Here is an 18,994-nt window from a genome sequence, read left to right on the forward strand (position 1 = left end):
GCCCCATGTTGGGTTCTGTGCTGACAGCTCAGAGCCTTGGAGCCTGCTTTGGATTCTGTGTCTCCCTCTCTCTCTCTGCCCCCCTGCCACTCACACTCTGTCTCTCTCTCTCTCTCAAAAATAGACATTTAAAAAAAATGTTTAAAAACCCACAGTTTCAGATTTGAGAACTTTTTCTCTCTTTTGCTTGCAGGATATGGGCTTAGATTTTCTTGCTGAATCTACTACTACTACTAGAGAAAAGTGAGTCAGAGAGTTGAAAAATCACACCGCCTTCCTTCTAGACTCCTTTTCTCTTTCTTCAGTAGAAAGGGTTAGGGCTTGTTATTGCTATGACTGTATTAAATGACTCAGCTATTTTATGAAACATGTCATGCTCTGACGTTTATAGCCGCTGAGGGTCATTAAAGGAGCAAGTTTCCAGGGTGCGTTACAAGTACAATTTCTGGTTCCCCACACACTGTAGCCAGAGTGGTCTTTTACAATGCAAATCAGACCCTGTCACGCTGTTTAAAATTATCCAAAGCGGTCCCATTACTTAGAATAAAACCCCAAAATTTTCATGGCTTAAAAGGCCCTGTGTACTGTTCTCCCTCATCTCCCCAGCCTCATCTCAGGATCCACTCCTCCTTGACTTTCTTATATAGAATAGAGCTCTTTCAGTTTCCCTAATTCACGGTGCTCCTTTCTGTGCGTGCTCCTTTAGCTCGTATGTTTTCTCTCTCCGATATTTTCTTTCCCTCCTGCCCCTTCACCGGCCAAATTTGTTCACGATTGGACCTCAGTTCCAGTGTCACCTTCTTTTGTACTCCTCCCCCCACACATACACCAAGTCAATCTCCTAGTCAGACCCCTTGATGGTACCTTCATTGGACCCATCAGAGTCTATAATTGAAGGGGTCCTTCATTGGACCCATTACAATTAGTAAGCATACATCTGCTTGCATGACTCTTTGCTAAGTGTCTGTCTTCTACTAGACACAGGATAAGAATCATGTAAGTTTGGCTCAGCAGTATATTCTTCATACCAATTACTGCCAGTTGGTACCCAGCAGGGTGCTCAACCAATATCCCTGAGTAAATGAGTATGTAGGTTAGGCTTTACCCTGATTATAGCAAAGCCTGAACTCTGGTGGGCAAGCTGTCTCCTACATCTCTCAGTGTCCAGTTCCAATACCATGCACCAGAATAACTTCCTTCTAAAAATATATTTATGATATTTGGTGGAGCTGTTTTGCTGGTGAGCATGAAAATTTTACTTCACGGTATTCAAACTGTCTTTCTGAAATAAGAGAACATTGCTTGTGAATCCTTTGCACAGTTTGGCAATTTTCAATTTAAATATTTACCGTGGGTTCACTTGTCATATTTACCATGAATACATAATGCAAGGCAGATGGTAATAAATATTATAACAGACCTCGAAGGTGCTATGAGAACCAAACAGAAGGAATTAATCTCCACTGGGGAGATCTGGGAAGGCCCCAAGTACAAGTTAACATACGAATAAGGCCTTGAAGTCTGGGTAGGTTGGTAAAGACACTTTCAAACCTGTTTACCTGGCCAACCCTTAGCTAACCCTAAGTATCTTTATAGTTCAGCTTAATAATCACTTCCTCCTGGAAGTTTTCTCTAATCCCATCCTTCAACCAAGTTACATGCTCCCATTGTCCTTTCTCCATTATCACATCACTTATTTGTCTATCTTGCTAAATTCTAAGCTCACAGGAAAAGGAACTGACGGTGACTTATCCACCAATGCATCTGCATGGTTTAGTACAGTGCCTGGCAAAAGGCAGACATTCAATAAATACCCACTGCATGAATGAATGAGTGACAGAAAAATAAGAACTAAAAGTGGGAATAGCAATTCAGGTATGGAGAAATACCATGAAGACATAAAAGGAAAGAAAGCCTGGTGTGGTCAACACAGATACATTGTTCCATAAGAGAAAGAAAACATCTAGGCAGTTAAGTGCATATTGTATATGGGAAACATAGGAAAAAGAAGGTTTGAAAGCTGGAGTCAGATTTTCAAAGGACTTGAATCATAATGAAGAATTTGTAGTTTCTATCACCAAGAAGAGCTACATGTTACTTAAATAGGAGGGTAGTGATATTAGATGTGTACTTTACAAAAACCACTTCGGTGGACCAGAAGACTGGAGAAAGAAAAGAGAATAAAGGTACAGAGAACGTTTAAGCTACTATAATTATCTAGTTCATGATTTCTCAACCTCGGCACCATTAGCATTTGGGGCTGGTAATTCTTTATTGTGGGTGGCTATTTAGTGCATTGTAGGATGTGTAGCAGCACTCTTGGGCTCTACCCACTAGATTCCAGTACCACCTATCCCCTAAGGTGTGACAGTCAAGAATATCTCTAGACATTGCCTACTATCTCCTGCAGGACAAAATCACCCTCAGTTATTTTGAGTATGACGGATCCAGGTGATAGATAATATGATATAATCATAGGTGATGGTTTTTAGGATGAATGGGTCAGATACCAAGGACACTAACAAAAGTGATTTACCACAGGGAACAGCCATTTGTTATTGTGCAGCATGACTGGTACACAATATGGAAGTAGGTCTCCTCAAAAGAAGACAGGTAGATTCTTCTTAAAATGATCACATTTCTCCTAGAAAATGTACAGATAGCCGAGTTCTAGACATTTCCATCTATTTTGTTGGATTTAGTAGTCAAGAGGCCATCATTCTTCTTTGATAGTGAAACTCTGATTCTCTCTTGGGCATCAGTCCATGGACTTTAAGCCCCTACCTCTGACTCCAAGGATGAAACAGCTAACACAGAGCCCTGAGCTAAGCAGACACAGGGGATGCTATCATGACATCTCAAAAGAACAGTATATCTGAAGAAGTCAAAGGGAGAAAAGAAGCCAAGAGAAGAAGGGAAAGAAACCAGAGCCATGATGAGGTTATCTGTGCTCTGGAATCTTACCATGCCTGAAGGTAGGTCATCCTTGGATTCCTCAATTTAGTGAGTCAACAAATTTATATTTTTGGCTTGGGTTCTCTGAAGAACTGAGGGTAAGCCATATTGTCCAAGGAGAGTAACAGTCATCTAACAATATCCAAGTATCATTATAGAGTGTAGAGTGAGCACTGGACATAGAATCAAACCTCAGAGTTGAATCTAAGCCCAATCATGCACTCATCTATTAGTCATGCATCAAACTTTTATTGAGTACTTCTTGTGTCCTGTGCAATGAACTACACTGAGGCCATAACGCCAGAAAAAAAGACAGCCTTACCTGCCAATAACTTATATTCTAATGCTCAGTTGATGGGTGTCAACCCTGACTACATATTTGAATCAGTTCAGGATGTTTTATTTTTGTTTTTTTAAGGTTTATTTATTTTTTAGAGACAGAGAGACAGAGCACGAGCAGGGGAGGAGGGGCAGAGAGGGAGACACAGAATCCAAAGCAGGCTCCAGACTCTGAGCTGATAGCACAGAGCCCAACAAGGGGCTTGAACTCACAAACTGAACTGTGAGATCATGACCTGAGCTGAAGTTGGACACTCAACTGACTGACTGAGCCACCCAGGCCACCCCCAGGATGTTTTTAAATATGGCAATGCCTGGGTTCCATACCAGATGAGTCAAATAAGAATTTCTTAGACATGAGGTAGGCAATGTTTACTGAGGTAATAATAATGATGGTTAGGGTTCTATTCCCATCTTACGAAAAGGAAGGTGGGGTTAAATAACATGTTCAATGGGGCGCCTGGGTGGCTCAGTGGGTTAAGTGTCCGACTTCAGCTCAGGTCATAATCTCACAGTTCGTTGGTTTAAGCCCCGCATCAGGCTCTGTGCTGACAGCTCAGAGCCTGCAGCCTGCTTCAAATTCTGTGTCTCCCTCTCTTTCTGCCCCTCCCCTGCTCATGCTCTGTCTCTCTCTCTCAAAAATAAATAAACATTAAAAAATTAAAAAAAAAAATTACATGTCCAAGAATACACCACTGATGAGAGGCAAAGCTAGGATTTGAACCCAGACAAAGTCCCACGGGGTTTCAGAGCTTCCTCTTAATCACTAAGTTATGCTGTCATTTGAAAGGCATAGAAACACCATGGTATATTCAATCCAATATTATTATATACAAGCCAAGTTCATTTTCAGAATTCTCAGCTCTTCCTTTGCCTTCCCTTGTTCTTGCACTCACCAGCCCCAGCCTCATACGTACCTTCCACATGTACAGGGATAACAACTTTTCTTCTCTGTCCTATTCAATATATTTTTTCCAGTGGTGCCTGGGTGGCTCAGATGGTTGAACGTCTGACTTCGGCTCAGGTCATGATCTCACAGTTCATGAGCTCCAGCCCTGTGTCAGGCCTGTGCTGACAGCTCAGAGCCTGGAACCTGCCTCACATTCTGTGTCTCCCTTTCTCTCTGCCCCTTCCCCACTCATGCTGTCTCTCTCTCAAAAATAAATAAACATTAAAATTTTTTTAATTACAAATAAAATAAAATATTTTTTTCCAGAAGTTATCTGCTACTCTTCACTTACAATAGAGTATGTATAAGCCATGGTGCTTCCTTATCCAGAGTCACACTTACATCTTTTTTTAAAGTTTATTTATGTATTTTGAGAGAGAGAGAGAGAGAGAGAGAGCAAGCAGGAGAAGGGCAGAGAGAAAGGGAGAAAGAGAGGCCCGAGGGGGCTCTACACAGAGCCCGACTTGGGCTCCAACCCATGACCCGTGAGATCAAGAACTGAACTGAAATCAGGAGTCAGAGGCTTAACCGATTCAGCCACCCAGACGCCCCCACACTATGTCTTGATATAGCACTTTCTGCCATGGTATAAAGAACACTGGCTCTGCAATTAGAAATCTCAACTATATCACTTTAACTTAGCCAGCCCCATAGCTTCAGATAAATTACATAACTACTCTGAGCCCCAGTTTCCTTTCATGTAAAGTGGGAATAACACCTCTCTTGTTGTGTGGTGGTAAAGATTAAATTGAAATATATTTACAGTGTTTAATGGGGTCAAACACGGCAGACACTAAATTAAAGGCAACTACTGCTATTACAATTGCTGAGTAGTCATATCGATTTTCATATGGCTGAGGCCGTCAAAAATATGTAAAAGTAATTAAAACACCCAATATTATCAATGATTTACTGTGTTCCTGACATTGTTATCATTTCTTTACATGTATTTTCTCAGCTATTTCCAAAAATAATTGCATAAAATAGGTGTTTCCATTTTCCACGTTTTATAGATAATGAAACAAAAACAGAAGGATACCACATAGCTTTCCTAGGAAAGTGTTAAGGATTTATGTAATCTTAGTGCAGATTCTCTTAGGGTTTCCAGACTCAATTTCCAATGATGAAGGCAAGGGTGGTTCCCAAACACCACAACAAGCAATTCTCTCAAACACCAGCAGGCTGAGGATTCGACTCAATTCTGACACCACCTACTTCAAGAAAGCATCAGATTCCACAAGTTAAGGGTTCAATCCTATAAGACAGTCTCCAACCCCTGACTTCGGAGGCCAGTTGCAAGCCCCAGAATGTTACTACCTATACTTCCGACTGACAGCCTACAGAGTGGAGGTTCCAACAACCTCCTCCTTAAATTCAATTAATTTGCCAGAGCGGCTCACAGAACTCAAGGAAACAGTTATTTACATTGACCAGTTTATTAAAGGAAACAAATCAACAGCCAGATGAAGAGATACACAGGGTGAGGTATTGTTGCAGGATTTTTTACCTCAACACCCAGGGTTCATTGCCTCGCCGCTTTGAAGAATCAAGAGGTGGACACGGAACAAATGAGCAGCAGGCCAAAGTTTGTTAGGGTATAAGATCAGAAAGTGAGAATAGTATGAAACCTGTCTTTACAGAGAGGGGGCGCTCGAAAGTGAATACCTGCGGACTATAGGCAAGGGACTTTGCTTTATAGGGTTTGGGGTGACCCCTTCCCTTCCCCCGTGTTCCTTCTCACGTTCTACCCTTACTGGCTTGACGACTGTAGTCATTCCCTTTGGATCGAGTGGGTTCCACTGTATGACGGGTGGTCTGTAGCCATACTGTTCCTTGTGGGTCATAGTTTTATGGTCTGCTTATTTTTACTCAGGTCTTTGGTCAAATTCCAGAGGGAAACCTGAGGGAAAGTAAGTGGTGTCTATTACATTCTTAAGAGGAACCTTATGCCTGAGGGAGTTTGCTTAGGGTCAGATGCTCCCAGCATCGTTTTCAAATCTGTGTTTTTCCCACCCAGGGACCTCAAGTCCTGGCCTTTCCCTCTCTGCCTATTTTATCCTGTATTTCCCTATCATAGTACAGGGAAAGAGTGTGGAGAAGATGTGCCATTTTCTCCACATCTCCACTTGCTCATCACCCCAGAAGCACTCTGAATCTAGTAGTTTCGGTTTTTATGGGGGCTTCACTGCATAGTCATGATTGACTAAGATATTGGCCTTGGCTGGTTCAGTCTCCAGTCCCTCTCTCTTCCCCAGAAATGGGGTAGGGGGTGGGACTCCAATCACCAAGGCACTCCAGGCAACCAGCCCCTATCCTTGGGTGGAGTCCAAAAACTACTGTCATTAACATAACAAAAGACGTCTTTATTGCTTTGATTACAGGAAATTCCAAGGGTTTTAGGAGCCAGGAACCCTGGAGGAAGACTAAATACGTAAGAGGACTATAGTTTGGTAGTCTAAATAACAAAATATGTATTTCTTGTACATTATAATACCACACAGATCACAGAAGTTTCCTGCTTGGGAACAAATATCAGCATTGTTATGACCATGTACGAGGCACTTGTCACGACAGATGTTTGTGTACATGATCTCATTTAAGCTTCACAACAACCCCAGTTTACAAACAAGCAAACAGAGGCTCAGCGAAATTATGTTAGTTGCCTGGATGTGGGTAGAACCCTGGTCTGTCTCACTCAAAGCTTGTGTGTGCCTTTTTCCCTCTTAGATATAAATAAAAGCTTAATTAAAGGTTTTGATTAATTAATATTATGTGTACACAGAAAAAAAAAAGGGCTTCATTTGTAGATCAACAAACCCCAACCCACCAGAGAAGGGATCTAATGAATTTTAATTTCCTTCTACTGCATTTTACTGACCTCTCAACACTTCTCATCTTTGGTTGTCCAGACATCGATACCTCTTCAGTTGCCCAGGGTTCCATCCAGAAAAACTCCCCCTCTTGGGAGGACTCACACAGCATCTCCTTTACGAATCTAATCCCCTTCGCAAGCACAAACTTCCCTGGTCTAGTTTGAATTGGAAAGAGGTCCTCTATTTCAGAATACAGAACTCTCCTGGCATTAAAAAAGAAATTCCGGCAATATGTTCAAATAGGGTGATCAGCCCAAGTCTATCACATTGAAATAGAGGCAAAGATAGCTCCCATGACTTAATTAATTCTTCTATTATCAGCATTCATGCTCTTCAACTGAATCTCATTTGCATATTCCCGTAGAGCATCATTATTTAAGTTTAAAGGCACTTAAAATCAAGTCACACAATGGTTATATGTACTCAAATCAATGCAGGCTATTCAAAGAAAAGCACTGAATGGATATAAAGACTGGCTGATAGATGTACCATTTTCACGCTTGCTCTCTTTATGCTCACATCCCAATAATGCCACTGAGTACCTACTATATGCAAGATATTAAGCAATGAGTTTCACTTCTTATGGGTGTGGTACAGAGGAAACTATGCATTTAAAATAATGCTATCCTATCAAGTTATTGATCTACATTGTATATATTTCCTGGTCATAGGCAGCTTCCACACAGAAACATCTGGATGCAAATTGAAGAATTCAATTACTCAGATCCAAGTGGGTATATCTGTTTCCTGGTAGGTGGATAATTGACTTATAGCTGGCTTCGTACAGATATAGCCCAAAGCTATTTTGACAAAGACAGAATGAAGTAATGTTTTTTTTTAACGCTGCTGAGAAGAAGATCTTTGCAGACATGCTTGACATTATGCAGGTAGCCACCAAAACAACCAAATTAGGATTACTATTGGGTCACCTCGAGATGCTACGTGAACCCTCTGATTAATACAACAGTGTAAAAAATATGTCAAGATATTGCCATAATATTGTCTGATATATTGCCTCTGGTACATTTTCTGAGGCATTTCCTTGCCCATGTATAAAACAATGATGGAAAAGTAGTAATTTCAGGAATGAGGGGAAGCCAAGAAAAGGTTTAGATGTTAAATAATGTTTTGAACGTTAAAATGTTAAAATGTTAAAACAATGCTTTGAAATCACTGTTACTCTAAAAATGCAACGTTAGAACTTTTATTGTGGTAGCCAGCCTAGTCTAGTCTAGTCTCTGAAACGAGAGCACAAAGTTATACATTTGAAGTTAAATGAAATGACAATTCAATCTGGATTCCTTTTTCTTTTAATATACTTTCATTAATTTCATCTGAGCCTTGGCCTCTCCAGACCCCTGGAATGCCAGGAGTCATCTCCATGCATTTGATGAGGAAAGGAGGAGGACTGGGCCAGGGGGTGGGCGAAGGGGGGAGGATGGGGGTGGGGAGGACAACATAGAAGAGGGAGGACTTAATGAGAATAGACACACCTCTCCTTACACTCAAAAGACACTCTGCTGTGCTGCTCCATTCCCTTCTGTCAAACAGCTTCCCACACAAAAGCCATCTGTAAAGGGAGGTGACAAAGCAAGTTGTTGACAGTATGCAGTCAAGTTCATCTCTGGCCTTATTAGGAAGAGAAATGGAAAGCAGATCTTAGGGCTGTCAGGAATTTCAAAGGTGCTGTTTGCCCAGATGATGGAGAAGACCTTGTTTACTCTGTCTGAGCTCATCCTGCTTCCAAAATCTGCAGGGACTCCCTAGTGCATCTCAAAAGCTAATGCGATTTGGCAGATTGGAGCCACCTGGGAATCTTGTTACAAAGCAGACTCTGTTTGGGTGGGTCTGAATTCTGCATTTCTCACAAACTCCTAGGTGATGCTCTTTCCTAACCCCTTGCTCTTTCCTACCAGATGTTGTGCTCTGCTTCTTCTGACCCCCACCCCTAAAAGGTCCCTATGATTCCCAATGTGTAGCAGTAAGAAGAAAAACACGTTTTCTATTCTGCCATGCTGCCAACCTCATTTCAAGGGTATGTCTGCAATTCCTTCTTCCCCTAATGGTACTTGCTGATACTTTTGCAGGCTCTTGGAACACTTTAAGTCTGTCTCCTTCTTCTCCTTCTCCTTCTTCTCCTTCTTCTTCTTCGCTCTTTCTTTCTTTTGAATATTTAGTGAAGCATACTAAATGCCTGGGCTGAGGGTGAGGATTCTGGGATGAACACAGCTCCTGCCTTCCTGACTTTCACAGGCTGGCTGGGAGCATTTGGAGAGAGTAGGGTGCAACACAGCCAGTCAGTACAATATGGAGGTGCTCCTACAGAGAAAGCATGCGCTGCTGCGGAAAGGCTGGGAAGCTGAGTTTTAAAGGAGGATTTTACGTGGCCGAGAAGGGAATGAATATTCTTCAGACAGGAGGAAAAAAAAAAATCACCAGCAGCAACACAGCAAGTAAGGAAGAAATAGCACTGCAGGTGATACAAAGGGCAAGGTGAAGAGTGTCAGAGCGGAAGCTGAAGTTGCTTTGACTTTCACTGTTGAGATTCTCTGACATCTATCAAGGGCTCCAAGCCAGGACACCCTCCTTCAATCCCTTCACTTGACAGAGCCTCCTTTGGAATTCTGGACAATCACGTCTTGCCTCCTGGGGCAAACCCTGAGCTCATGAAGCACATGAGGTTACCTGTTGGTCCCTGAGCATCGCCTAACCTATAACTCGCATACTCTCATCTTCAGTAGTGGCCATTTCCATCTTCAATCTTTGCGTTTCTCCAAGAACAGACCCTGGAGCAAGGGCTTGAGAGCAAGTAGTTTATCTGGGATGTGAAGACCAGCAGGAGAGTGGAGAAGTGAGAAGGGGAAGGGAGGACAGACAACACAGGGAGGATTATCAAGCCAGTTGCCGCTATGGGTGCCTGGAACTTCATCCCACAGAGGAAACCTGGGGAGCCAGTGTGAAATATATGTCCCTACGGTACTACACAGAGGGCAAGGAAGCTGGCGGTGCTCCGACGTCCATTTCCCTCATCACTGGTGAGGGCTGCGGGTGGCACAGGAGTTATCCCTCTGGCATGGGATGCTTCTGCTCTGCCATGCATGGAAGTGAGTCTCCAGCGAAAGAAAGCCCTCAGGCAAAGACACGCAGGACCTGGCAGCTGGGTGCACACTGAGCTGGTGAGGTAGGGGGGCTGTGAGGTGTCTGCCACATGCCCCACGGAACCCAGGGCCAAACCTCCTTCCTCTTTGCTGGCTCCCAATACCACCCTCAGCCCGATCTTCCTAGCATCCGACCTTGCTGATTCAGTCTCCTGTTTTGGGTTCTCCTCCAACTGAAGCTTCCCTCCCCACCTGCCACTGGGTAGAGCTCACACCGGAGTACTCATGGAACGTTTGTGGCATTTCTACCTGATGACTCAAATCCAATGGGCCACCTGGTGAATTTATTTTTAACATGATCCTGAAATGAAACTGAGATGACTTTACATCAGATGCATATTTTATCTGTAGGTCAACATTTATATTACATCCTAGCTCTCTGGTGACTGATGAAACGTGACAGCAATTTATTTTTGTCTCGAAGTCTGATTCAATTACATCACCATGCCACACTTAGGAGGTTACATTACATTGCCTCTTCTCTGCCCCAACTGTGCACAAGCCTGCAATATTAGGGAGATTTTGCTACAAGTCTTAAGCCTCAAGTACAGTTCCCCAGTGGTCTGTTTTTATGTGCTCTTTTTGGATGGCATTAATGGCATCAGGTTTAGGAGGCTGAAGTGTCAGTGGCAGGTTTTTCTCTTTAGTCATTCACTCATCTTCTGTTAGCAGAAGGAAGAAACTAGCCCCTGCATCGTCAGATCACGAGCCTCGGGTGGTATATTACCACCCGCGGCTCTAGCAGCAGGCAGAGACTGTTTGCCTTCTTTCTTCTGAACTTGAACTTGAGAGGATCTTGGCCAGGAACTGCTGTCAGCCTCTTATTGTCAAACCTGAGCCTGAGGACAAAGGTGACAGGGAAGAGAGAACTGGGAGAGGGAGGGGGGATGAGACCAGATGACCAACGTAGCCGACCTTGAAGCCATGGATCTTTCTGGCCTCAGTGGCAATGTAAGATAACAAATCTCTTTTGCTTTACGATAGTTTGGTTGGATTTTCTGTCACGTGCACCCAAAAGATCTCGAGAGGATGCAGTCCCTGAGAAACCTGGATTCAAATCCCAATTCTGCTTTTTGTTAGTTCTGTTTTTAAAGTTCAGTTTCTTCAGCTTTCAAAGATGAAATATCCCCCTGACAGGGATATTGTAAAGATGAAATGAGATGATGGACTCAAGCTTCTCTGCCCAGTGTCTGTCCCCAAGGCAGGGATCGATGTACCCACTGTCCTTCGCTAAGGAAGCATGTCCCAACCCAACCAGGGTAAAGTTCTGCACACTGGCTGCTTTCCCAGAATTGATAAAATCAGGGAAAAAATGCACCCATGAAAAGCCTGATGTTGAAGTATCCCATGACCACTATCAGACTCCATGCTGAGGAAGGCAGGAGCTCCCAGCTAGCCCAAGAAGACTTGTGTCATCTTTGTGACTTGAATAATTTACGTGTCTGCGCTGGGCCTCAGTTGTTGTCATTTTCCAATGAGAAAAATAGCATAGAGATGGTATCTAAGGTTTCTTTCAGCTCAGAAATACTCTATGCCTCATTTCCTGAAATGCCCCCTCTTGGTACTTGGTAAAGTCTAAAGTCCCTGCAATTGTATTCAAAGCAGAGTCAAGACCCGGATGAGGCAAGTGGAAAGCCTAAGACAGAGTACACAAGGAGTCAGTGGCTCCTTGTGCCAAGCCACACAGCACAACTCCAAGAGCAAGTTCCTCCTTAAATTTTGCTCCCTAAGCACCAACCTTGATCACTGTAGTCTCAACCCTAATATGTTCCTTGTATAGCAGACCTTGTCTAGAATAGATGGAAACCAAATGCTGTGTTCACCACAGCAGGCACTAACCAGCTAGCGCTGCTAAATAATTTTGAATTTTGAATTAGAATCAGGAAACCAAACCCTTCCTGGACCCAAATGAAGACATTTCCTGACCTATGGATTATAAGACTCATTTCAAGCAACCATGGAGAGACTTATGAATCATACTGTCCTATCTAGAGTTTAAGTTTTCGGTTTTGAATTAGCACAAACACCATGAACATCCCCCAACCCCCACTCTGGCTTTTCTAGCACATCACAAGTGCCACCATCACCTTCACTCATTGAAGAACGATTTGGGGAGCTTCGTCATTGATGTCAGTGTTTATCTGGCAAGTATATTGATTGAGCTCCTTAAAACAAATGAAAACAAACAAAACCACCTCTGGTTTTGTTTTATTCTTTGGCAATATACGTATGATGTAGCTTTGGGAGAGAGAGTTGATCCCACTTCATTTATAATGAGGTGCATATGACTGAGAAAAGAGGCGTGTAGGGAAGGGATATTCAAACACCGAGAACAGTGTAGAAATAATTCGACACAGGAAGGAGAGGCAAGGATTGGATAGAAAGGGAGTCATTGTCAGACTCCATCTTTGATGTAGATATTCACATGTAAATGAGTACATAAATGTAATTTGAGCATTTGCCAAATACTGGGCACTTTACACGTGATGTCTTATTGAATGCTCACAATAAATGAGAAGACATTGCTATCTCCATTTTACAAATAAGTAAACAAAGACTGAGCCCAGGTCGGTTTCTCAAGGTCACAAGACCCAAGTGTGGTTAAAGTCTTTACTGAAAATGAGGTTTCTCTGACTTCAAAGACAGTTTGACACCATTCACAATTCTGTAAAAACTCAATGTGATTTTAATTGACTATTTGCCTTTTATACCCATCAAAGTTTTAGTGTTCTTGGTCATCAGCTTACTTGTTTTTTTAAATGTTTCTGTTAATGTTTATTTATTTTTGAGAGAGAGAGACAGACAGACAGAACATGAATGGGGAGGGGCAAAGAGACAGGGAGACACAGAATCCCAAGCAGGCTCCAGGCGCTGAGCTGTCAGCACAGAACGTGATGAGGGGCTTGAACTCACCAACTGCAAGATCATGACCTGAGCTGAAGTCAGACGCTTGACCAACTGAGCCACCTGGGGAACCCCAGTCATCAGCTAAGTTATAAGAGGAAGAAGTCTCTGGCCACTGAAGGAGCTAGTTTTAATAGCCTGCTTCAGTGAATGGAGTTACACTAGAACTCTTTTTGGAGAATTAGGTATCTGACTTCATGCCTGCTTTTCCAGCAAAGTCTCACAGCTTTTGGCTGTGGCCACATTTGTAACAGATCTCTCAGCATTAGAGGGTCCACAGCAGCACCTGTAAGATCCCAGAGGAGCAGCAAGGCTCCCTCTCTCTCTCTCTCTCTCTCTCTCTCTCTTTCTCTCCCTCCCCCATCTCCCACACCTAATGTGCCAGTAACACATACCTTACTGATAACCCCAAATTTTGACAGCTCTAGAAGAGAACGTTTTCCCAGTTATTGTCTTTTTAAGGAGCAGTTTCAAGAGTGGATTCTGATGCAATTTGCCTGGTTGCATTACTAATCCAAACTCAGAACTGATCCAAACTCAGAACTGATCCAAACTCAGAATGGCCATCTGAAGGAATCGCTCCAATGATGCTGCACCTGCTGTTTTATGGTCCTCTGAAAAGGCATTTGTTTGTGAGAAACACAATTAATGTCATTTAGTTCTTTTCAAACACCCCATAGTGGATGAAGAATCATCAGAGGAGAAAATGAACAGTTCTTGGAAGAGGTAATGGTAGGAAATAATTACAGCAAAGTGACTGGACCAGTACTGGCTCCTTCAGAGGGACAGAGGGATGACTCTGGCATCTGCCCAGGGCACACACTGATGTTTCCTAGCCTTTCGTTAAAGCCATATTTGCAGAGTGAAATAGAATATCTAAAGTAATATGGACCATTCTGGGGTTAAATTTGCTTAACGTTTAAATATAGAGAATGTTCTTCATTTCAGACTCCTTGTGTAGTGCAGATATTCGCATGCAAATGAGTCCCTGGCAGGTAATGTAATAAAGAAAATATCTATAGAATATCTTTTGAAATTGATGCGATCAGTTAGGTATTATCAGTGGTCTTTTATAGCTTGAAAAATCTCAACAGTCAGTTCTGATTACTGCTGTTAGCCTATTTGTTTCATCCATAAGTATATTATATTTTCTAATTTCACTCTCTCTCCTCAAGTCCACCCCAAACTATGAGCCCCTTGAATACTCCATCACATCGTCAGCTCAGTGAACCCCTGTGAAGTTTTAGTCCTATTTGGCACATAACTGATCCTCAATAAATGCTTGTTGGATGCATTGATTTCCCAAACTGATCCCCAGCAATCTTCATGTATGATTTCTAATAATTTTGTAACAATTTCTCTTACAAAAACTGGGGAACCCAGTCAATAAACAGAATAAATATATATATGTACACATACATATACATACATACATATATATACACACACAATATGAAATATAATATATAATCTGTGTATATGCATGTGTATATAATGTATATATGTATATAATATGTATACATTTATACACATATGTAATCTGTATACATATACATATATATTTATATGTACACACACACAATTCCAGGATGGCCAACTCATAAACTAGGAATAAGAAAAGTCAGTCAGTTAACCTTTTCATTGTTTTTTTTTTTACCTAGCTTTTTATTTTTTTTCCATTTCTATGTTAACTCTGCCATTGGCAAGTTATTTATCCATTAGTGTATAGCTTTCCCTTTTTGCCATAAGTTTGCTTGTGGTTTATATTTGTTTCTAGGGATTCTTTCTACTCTGAATTTTCACCTAATGGGAGACAGACACAGAACAGCCAAGTTTTCAGGAGAAAGGTAGAGAAAGAGGGTAAAATATCCACTAAAACATAAGAGACAGGTTAGTGGATCTCTGCTAAGCTGATTTCGCACTGGTGTGTGAGCCTCTGTAGAAAACAGAATTCAGAGTTGGGTGTGGGATGGTAAGACAGAAGTGGAGAAGTGACCTCTTTATAGGCTGTTTCAAAAGGGGTTACTAGGGGTGAAGCAAAGTCATGTGTCCATCTGAACCTCATAGTATTGACCAGTGCCTGGGAGTTTCTCTTCTCTCTAATAAAAACTGGCCTTGGCTGAGTTCTTTGCTAACAATATCCCCCAACACTTGCCTTGGTTTCTGCCCATATGCTAAGCCTGGTTGTGCAGGCTTCCAATTGATTAAGAGAGCCAAGCAATAGCTTTCCAATAAAGTCTTTGTATGCCTAAACTGGCTAGAGTCTTGCAACCAAGAACATTCACAGATGAAAAAACTAAGAGATAGAGATGTTTGAAAAACTTGGCAAAAGTCACAGTTGCAGGCAGCACTGTTGTGATCCAAGCAAATCTATAGGGCTCCCAGAGTCCATGCTCTTAACCAGTACTCAACACTGCTAGTTTTGCAATAAGGTATATAGCCCCTTTTGGAAAAAGTTTCTGAAAAATCTAGTAAGGTTGAACATATGTATATTCTACAACCCAGAAATTGCACTCTTTTATTTTTATTTTTTTTAATAAGCTCCACCCCCAATATGGGGCTTGAACTCACAATCCCAAGATCAAGAGTCACATGCTCTACCGATTAGCTAGCCAAGAACCCCCAGAAATTGTACTCTTAGGTGTGATAGATTACAAAAATCAGTGCAATATTTTTCATATCCTCTATCAAGAGGTAGAGTTTATTCTCCCACTCTGTGATTCTAGCCTGGTCTTGAGATTTGTTTTGTCCAAGAAAGTAAGTTAAAAGTGATGTTGGGCCAGTTCTGAGCCTGGGCTTCAAGAGACCTTACAATTTTTGTTCTTGCTGCTCTTAAAACTTTGACAGCCTAGGCTGAACCAGACTGCTGGAGGATGAGAGAAAGACCATGTAGAGCAGAGATGAACAATCCCAGCTTAACCATTTGAGATCACCAGTCAATAGACATCTTACAAGCTGATCATAAAAACATAAAAAGCCCACCTCAAAACAACAGAGCCTGAGCACAACCTAAAATGCCAGCCCACAGAATTGTGAGCTAAATAAATGACTGTTGTGTTGTCACTAACTTCTGAAGTGATTTCGTGCAGCAAAAGCCAATTCATTAAGTGTCTTAGGGGTATCTATCTATCTATCTATCTTCACTAGCTGTGTGTATGTACACACACACACACACACACACACACACACATGCACACATATAAAGAAGTAGGTATAAGAATGTTCATAGCAAAATTGTTTATAACAGCAAGAAATATGAGGCACCTGGGTGGCTCAGTTGGTTAAGCATCCAACTTCAGCTCAGGTTGTGATCTCAGGGTCCATGGAGTTCAAGAACCATGTTGGGCTCTGTGCTGACAGTTCAGAGTCTGGAGGCTACTTCACATTCTGTGTCTCCCTCTCTCTCTGCTCCTCCCCCACTCACACTTTCTCTCTCTCTCTCTCTCTCAAAAATAAATACACATTAAAAAATATTTATAATAGCAAGAAATATGAGACTATTTAAATAGCCAGCAATAGGGATATAGATACACAAATGATGCAATGGAGAAATTTACAGCAGTGAAAATAGACTGAGAGAACAGTACTTTACCTGTAGCATGGGAGGATCTCACAAGCAATGGTGAGTAAAAAAATAAGATGCTGAAGAAACACATGCGATTTAGTTCCATTTTTGTAAGTTGGAAAGCATGAAAATTATGTGCTGATTGGGGACTCCTCTTCAGGGGGTAAAAGTTTATATAACTGCATGGAAATGACTAGTCTATTGGTGAGAGGAGGCTAACTCAAAACAAGTCCACTCTTCATTCGTGTTTCAGTCCAGTGAAGTTGGTAGTGAAAAACTGCTTCATGCAGTCACTCAGAGACCCAGTTCTGTTCCTTGTTGTCCCCCATCCTCCTTTGGGAACTTTGGAAACTTCTCTATGCAGCCAGTTAAGGAAAGAGCTTGGAGAATACTCAGGATTATGAGCTAGATTTGGAAGTGGTGTACTTCCATTCCATTCACATTCTTTTAGCCAGAATTCTATCACATGCTCTGACCTACAGCAAGGGAAGTTGGCACATATAGTAATACCTACATGTCAAAGAAGAAAAAAAAGGGGGAGCGGAATTTTTGAGTAGGTTTCATTGTGATCGCCACTGGATTGAATATGAAGTGTATTCAGGAGAGAAGAAATGAAAGGTTTCATCTACACTGTTGTGTTTTATTTCTTAAGCTGGGATGCATATATAAGTTTTTATTATATTTTATAACATTTTTCTTCAAAAATTTATGTTTTTTTTTTCTGAAGTATGTCATAAGACAGTAAGAAGCTTAGGAAAGTAATTAGACAGAATGCAGGGGCTCTAACCAAGGGGACTGGGATAAAAACAGTTCTTGTATATTGAATATTCAAGAGAAGTGAATCAGAATTCTAGTCTGTGATCCTGGAAAAGGAGTAGGGATTTTGCAATTTAGAACTATGTAAGTGCACAGGGCAGATCCCTATTTACGCTGGGTTGATCTTTGAATCAAGATTGATTCTGGAAAGGAGTGAAGATAAGCACTAATATTTCTACTGGAGAGAGGCAGGACAGTCCAAACACCTAATTCTTTCATGCTTCTCTTTGGCTAACCAGAGTTCCCCACTACTATGGGTCCTAACATACACCTTATTATAAAAGAACCATGAAATTTCTGAATGGGAAGCATCTGCAAGGTCATGCACTCTTACCAGCTTTTTACCAAGGACAGAAATCTGCCCCAGAATCTTTGGCAGGTGATCATCCAGCCCCTGTTAGAATATTTTCAGTGAAGAGTATTCTGGGTCTTCTCTATGGGCCTGACTGTCCATCATGTACTCCCTCAGACCCTATTTTCTGCCAGGACAGGGCTGAACAACCCAAGGTAATCTGTACTATGTTGTCATCTGGACTGCTTTTCTGGGAATAGGTAATGGCCTTTCAAAGTCTTAACCCAATGGATGGTCATGCCACAAGCCTGATAGGGCTTGGAACATATGGAACTTTCATCGAAACTTGCAGGTGCTCACTTATTATCTGTTTATTTTCAAACAAATTTCTTTGCTATTGTGGGACACATATCTGAGATCAAGATTTAAAAAAAAAATGATCATCTAAAGGTGATATTCAGTTTATGGGAGGCCAATCCCATAGTCATAAAGGTGATATTCCCTTAGTGTGTGCTCCTGGGGAACTTTGTTTATACCTCTTTTTTGAAACTTCATATAATCTGCCATCAGTGAGAGAGTGCTACTTGAATATATTCTCTCTAGTATTTGAAAAATTCCTTATAGATCTTTTTTTTTAATTTTTTAAATGTTTATTCATTTTTGAGAGAGACGGAGAAACAGAGCATGAACAGAGGAAGGGCAGAGAGAGAGGGAGACACAGAATCTGAAGCAGGCTCAAGGTTCCAAGCTGTCAGCACAGAGCTCGATGTGAGGCTTGAACTCACGAACCGTGAGATCGTGACCTGAGCCAAAGCTGGACGCTTAACCGACTGAGCCGCTAGGTCTTATTAATCAGCTAAAGTCTTTGGTCTATAGAAGATGGTCAATAATAAGAAAAAAAATATGGACATAAACATTAGAAAAGTAATGAGGAAAACAATTTTAAGGTATTGATGAAATGTGAAACTACTTCTATTTAATATGAGTTATTAATGACTATCCAGCTACATAATAAAAAATTATAGTGGGGATCATTCCAAGATTTCAATAAGAAGCTAGTTGAGTGAACCCTTAAATTACATGTAAATTGGGAGGCTTTCAGAATACATGTATAATGACCATGCTAAAAGCTGTGGCCAGCAG

General features: G+C 41.6%; 1 long non-coding RNA gene across 1 annotated transcript in view; it reads right to left on the minus strand.

Moving 5' to 3' along the window:
- The window catches only part of LOC122496097, a 46,724-nt gene extending 29,561 nt beyond the window's left edge, over positions 1 to 17,163 (minus strand). The window contains exon 1 of the long non-coding RNA XR_006300678.1: positions 16,771 to 17,163. This is a non-coding gene — a long non-coding RNA (uncharacterized LOC122496097). The remainder of the gene's footprint in view (positions 1 to 16,770) is intronic.
- Positions 17,164 to 18,994: the final 1,831 nt, after the last annotated feature.

The sequence above is a fragment of the Prionailurus bengalensis genome, chromosome F2 (genome assembly GCF_016509475.1).
Source record: "Prionailurus bengalensis isolate Pbe53 chromosome F2, Fcat_Pben_1.1_paternal_pri, whole genome shotgun sequence".
Classification (NCBI taxonomy): domain Eukaryota; kingdom Metazoa; phylum Chordata; class Mammalia; order Carnivora; family Felidae; genus Prionailurus; species Prionailurus bengalensis.